The sequence below is a fragment of the Caretta caretta genome, chromosome 5 (genome assembly GCF_965140235.1).
Source record: "Caretta caretta isolate rCarCar2 chromosome 5, rCarCar1.hap1, whole genome shotgun sequence".
Classification (NCBI taxonomy): Eukaryota; Metazoa; Chordata; order Testudines; family Cheloniidae; genus Caretta; species Caretta caretta.
Genome location: NC_134210.1, coordinates 39,328,920 through 39,334,470, shown reverse-complemented (window position 1 = coordinate 39,334,470; position 5,551 = coordinate 39,328,920). Strand labels below are relative to the sequence as shown.

The window sequence follows — 5,551 nt, the reverse complement described above, 5'->3', positions numbered from 1 at the left end:
TTAAAAATGTATAATCATGTCTATTTGATTATGCCTCTCTCCCCAATCTTTTGAATGTCACTTGCCAGTTTAAATAGTAAAGGGTCTTTGAAGTAGAGAGAATGTTTGTAAAAAGAAAAGGAGTACTTGTGGCACCTTAGAGACTAACCAATTTATTTGAGCGTAAGCTTTCGTGAGCTACAGCTCACTTCATCAGATGTAGCTCACGAAAGCTTACGCTCAAATAAATTGGTTAGTCTCTAAGGTGCCACAAGTACTCCTTTTCTTTTTGCGAATACAGACTTAACACGGCTGTTACTCTGAGAATGATTGTGTGTGTTTGTTCACAACAGAGTCCTGATACTGATTGGAACCTCTGGGTGTTACTGTAATAAATAAACAGTGGTTTTATGACAGTCTGCGTTAACTTATGCAATGGGGTTGGGGGCAGTTTTTCCTTAGAGAGTAATAGTCATGCCCAGCTGCAGATGCCCAAGCCTAAGGGATTGGCTTTGTCCGAGAGGAAAGGAGTACTGTGCAGAGCTCTCTTCACCTTTGATCTTTAGCTCACACTGTAAGCAGTACTGACAAATCACTTTTGCTAAACAATACCCTGGACAACTTGCAGCAAGCAACCAAAAGATCACTGTATATTAGTGTTAGTATACAAAAACTTAGGACCTAGTTAAGATTTTAAGTCTATCAGTGGAGTCTCCCTAACAGACTAATTTGTTACTTCTAGAGACTACATCGTCCATCAGAAAATCCCACTGTAACCTAAAAAAATCTGTTTGCAGGTATGGAAATGAATAATTAAGGGAGGTAACCACTTTACTCAGCCACTGTTTTACCTAATGCACATTATGCCTGTCACCAAACCTTATCTGTGCCACTTTGTGTTCTGAAATAATATATTACATATCTACAGAAGTATGGTATTTAATTAGAACTAATTTCACAATTCAACAATTTATTCCCAGCCTGTATTAGCCTATGTCCATGTTTTCTGCTAGTGTGATGTAAATAAGATGTTTTGATGAATAAAAGGGAAAACATTACCTTTGGGGTGAAGAAAATGTGTTTGTGGAATTGGTATGATTACGAACTAACTTTTGTACTGGTGTGTGTTTTATTTTTAAATAGTACACTTATAGCATATTGAAACAAACTTTTGGAAAAGGAAATAGGGTTTACAATCAACTAATTTATTCTTGCTAGCTTTGCATGCATATATATAAGTTGTAGGAATTGTCTCCTATTGTGTATTTGTATAGTGCCTACCATACTAACTCGGCTCCTGACTGGGGTTTCTGGGTGCTAATGCAACATATGTTAAACTGCATGTGGAACAAACAAAACTCAGGACTACTTTAAAAGAAAAAATAGAATTAAAAATCACAACATGTCAGCGCTAAGAGGAAGAATTAAGATTTCATGGACAACGACACTGCTGGTGTTTCCTACCATCTGAGTGTTTGACCTTGCAACCTTAACCTTCTTCTGAGGGCTTGGTTACACTTGCGAGTTAGAGCACATTAAAGGAGCCCCGGGTACACTAGCTCACTACCCGTCCACACTGGCACACAGCACTCCTGGTACTCCACCTCGGCAAGTGGAATAATGTTTTGTGCGCCCCTGCTGGAGCACCACGGCGCCAGTGTGGACGCCCTGGTCCTATAGTGCGCTCTGATCGGCCTCCAGAAGTGTCCTACAATCCCTGTGCTAGCCACTCTGGTCGTCATCACTTTGAACTCTACTGCCCTGCCCTCAGGTGACCAACGGTCAGACCCGCCCTTTAAATTCTCTGGGAATTTTGAAACTTCCATTCCTGTTTGCTCAGCCAGGTGTGGAGTGCTCTCAGCGAATCTTTCCAGGTGACCATGCCTCCACGTGCCAGGCGATCCCCAGTATGGAGCAATGGCAAGGTTCAGTGTTTGTGGGGAAGAAGCTGTCCCATCCCAGCTGCGCTCCACCCATAGGAATTACAATACCTTCGGGCAGATATCAAGGGACATGATGGAAAGGGACCGTGACCGGGACGCACTGCAATGCAGGGTTAAAGTGAAGGAGCTGCGGAATGCCTACCGCAAAGCCTGTCAGGCAAACAGCCACTCCTGTGCTGCCCCTGCAACCTGCTGTTTCTACAAAGAGCTGGACGCAATACTTGGGGGCGACCCCACCTCCACTCCGAGTACCACCATGGACGCTTCAGAGCCCAGTTCAACAAGGTAGGAGGAAGAGGAGGAGGAGCAAAGCAGGAGCAAGGGTGCTGAGGCAGACGAAGATGCATGCAGCCAGGAGCTGTTCTCAAGCCAGGAGGAAGGTAGCCAGTCGTGGCGGCCAGTGCTTGGGGAAGGACAAACACCAGAGGAGGTTCATGGTAAGCGGCTTTTATTTTGGGAAGGAAGTTATTTGGTGCGGGCTCTTGGGGCAAGGAGGGTTAGGGCTGCATGCATGCCTAGATGCGGAATAGGGCATTGATGTGCTCTCTCACATCGCGGTAATTGGCCTCAGTGATCTCTTCAAAGGTCTCATCCAGAATTTGGGCAATGCTCTTGCGCAGGTTTCTCAGGAGAGCCACTGTGGACCTTGTCCCAGTAAGGCTAACTTGTCCACGCCACTGTGCTGTGAGGGGCGGGGGAACCATTGCTGCACACGGACAAGCTGCATATGGGCCAGGGCAGAAGCCGCATTGCAGTAGAAGACCCTCCCTTGCTTCCCAGGTCACCCTCAGCAGCAAGATATCTTCCAGGATGAACTCCTGTAAAAAATGTGGGGAGAGTGTTCAGTATAGGGGCCCCCTGCCACTGTTGGCTCTCCCCAAGGCACAGAAACCCAGAAGACAGTACAGCCGTGAAACAATCAGTCACGCTTGACCCCGTGCTTACTCACCATTTTGGGGCTTCCATGGGTTATGTAGCTGCAGCTTTGGGATGGGCAAATTATGCTATTGTGCAGACTGTACTTGCCCTTAAGTATGAGGGAATCATTGCTCTGTCTGGTGTGAACAATGCTGCCTCTGTTAAGTGTTGCATTTTGCCTTTACAGATGCAACCTTGAGATCTCAACCGTCCGTATTATCACTGGCCAAAAAACTCCAAAGAATCAGAAAGAGGCCACGTAGAAGCAAGGAAGACGTTGCATGAAGACAGGTTTCAGAGTAACAGCCGTGTTAGTCTGTATTCACAAAAAGAAAAGGAGTACTTGTGGCACCTTAGAGACTAACCAATTTATTTGAGCATAAGCTTTCGTGAGCTACAGCTCACTTCATCAGATGCATACCGTGGAAACTGCAGCAGACTTTATATATACACAGAGAATATGAAACAATACCTCCTCCCACCCCACTGTCCTGCTGGTAATAGCTTATCTAAAGTGATCATCAGGTGGGCCATTTCCAGCACAAATCCAGGTTTTCTCACCCTCCACCCCCCCACACAAATTCACTCTCCTGCTGGTGCTAGCCCATCCAAAGTGACAACTCTTTACATAATCAAGTCGGGCTATTTCCTGCATAAATCCAGGTTTTCTCACATCCCCCCCACCCCCATACACACACAAACTCACTCTCCTGCTGGTAATAGCTCATCTAAACTGACCACCAAGTTTAAATCCAAGTTAAACCAGAACATCGGGGGGGGGGGGGGTAGGAAAAAACAAGAGGAAACAGGCTACCTTGCATAATGACTTAGCCACTCCCAGTCTCTATTTAAGCCTAAATTAATAGTATCCAATTTGCAAATGAATTCCAATTCAGTAGTTTCTCGCTGGAGTCTGGATTTGAAGTTTTTTTGTTTTAAGATAGCGACCTTCATGTCTGTGATTGCGTGACCAGAGAGATTGAAGTGTTCTCCGACTGGTTTATGAATGTTATAATTCTTGACATCTGATTTGTGTCCATTTATTCTTTTACGTAGAGACTGTCCAGTTTGACCAATGTACATGGCAGAGGGACATTGCTGGCACATGATGGCATATATCACATTGGTGGATGTGCAGGTGAACGAGCCTCTGATAGTGTGGCTAATGTAATGCATGAAGTAATGCAACATTCAAGTAATGAAAATCAAAAAGTGCAGGAGTGGCGGGACAGTGAAAGGAGGATCCACCAGCAGAATGAGGAGTGCCAGCACAAAAGCGCAGTGCTCTGGCAGCAAAGTACGGATCGGCTGATAAGCAAAATGGAGTGCCAAGCAGACTCTATCCAGGCGCTCGTAGCCATGCAGACTGAGCACTACCGAGCCTGCCCCCTGCCCACAGCCCTTGTCCCAAAACTCTTTCCCTTGTGCCCCCATGTCACCTCCAACACACTTTCCCCAACATCAGGGTTCTTCACCACCACCAGCTGCCTCCAACACCTGTAGCTTCACCACCCAGCCCTGCAAACTACGATCCTTACCCACTGCACTCAACCCCAATCACCATGCAGTATAGCCATCCTGAAGTGCAGCACTCATTGCACAGCACTCCAGACAGGAAGGCTGAGTATGATAACCAGACATACGCAAATCTGTGATTGTACCATTCCCCACCCCACCCTGCCCCACCCTCCACTTGCCCTTTCTGTTTCCCAAGCTGTTGTTTCTTTTCAATAAATGGATTTTTGGCTTTGAAAACATTCTTTCTTATTGCATGAAGTAAAAGATACCTTAGCCCAGGAAAGAAACAGGTACTGCACCCTCCTATTAACATTGGAACCACTGCACTTCACTCCCATGCAGGGCACCAGACATTACTAGTGGCTTTCAGCCTCAAATTGCTCCCTCAATACATCCCTAATCCTTGCAGCCCCACACTGGGCCCCTCTAATAGCCCTGCTCTCTGGCTGTTCAAATTCAGCCTCCAGGTGTTGAAACTCCGAGTTCCATGCCTGAGTGAATCGTTCACCATTCCCTTCACAAATGTTGTGGAGGGTACAGCATGTGGATATAATCGCGAGGATGCTGTCATCGGCCAGGTCCAGCTTCCCATACAGAGAGTGCCAGCGGCCCTTTAAACGGCCAAAAGCACACTCCACAGTCATTCTGCACCGGCTCAGCCTGTTGAATTTGCTGCTGTCAAGGCTCCCTGTGTAGGGTTTCATAAGCCACGGCATTAAAGGGTAAGCGGGGTCTCCAAGGATCACAATGGGCATTTCAACTTCCCCTATGGTGATCTTCTGGTCTGGGAAAAAAGTCCTGGCTTGCAGCTTCCTGAACAGGCCAGTGTTCAGAAAGATGTGTGCGTAATGCACCTTTCTGGTCCAGCCTGCGTTAATGTCAATGAAATACCCACGGTGATTCACAAGCGCCTGGAGAACCATAGAGAAATACCCCTTCCGATTAACATACTTGGACGCTAGGTGGGCTGGTGCCAGAATTGGAATATGTGTGCCATCTATCGCCCCACTGCAGTTAGGGAAACCCATTTGTGCAAAGCCATCCACAATGTCATGCACGTTACCAAGAGTCATGGTTCTTCTGAGCAGGATGCGATTAATGGCCCTGCAAACTTGCATCAACACGATTCCAATGGTTGACTTCCCCACTTCAGACTGGTTAGTGACCGATCAGTAGCTGTCTGGAGTTGCCAG

General features: G+C 46.6%; 1 long non-coding RNA gene across 1 annotated transcript; it reads left to right on the top strand.

Moving 5' to 3' along the window:
- The first annotated feature begins 233 nt into the window (after nucleotides 1–233).
- On the top strand, nucleotides 234–4,595 carry LOC142072123 (uncharacterized). The gene is made up of 2 exons (XR_012668415.1): nucleotides 234–2,359; nucleotides 3,028–4,595. It is a non-coding gene; the product is annotated as an uncharacterized LOC142072123 (long non-coding RNA).
- Nucleotides 4,596–5,551: the final 956 nt, after the last annotated feature.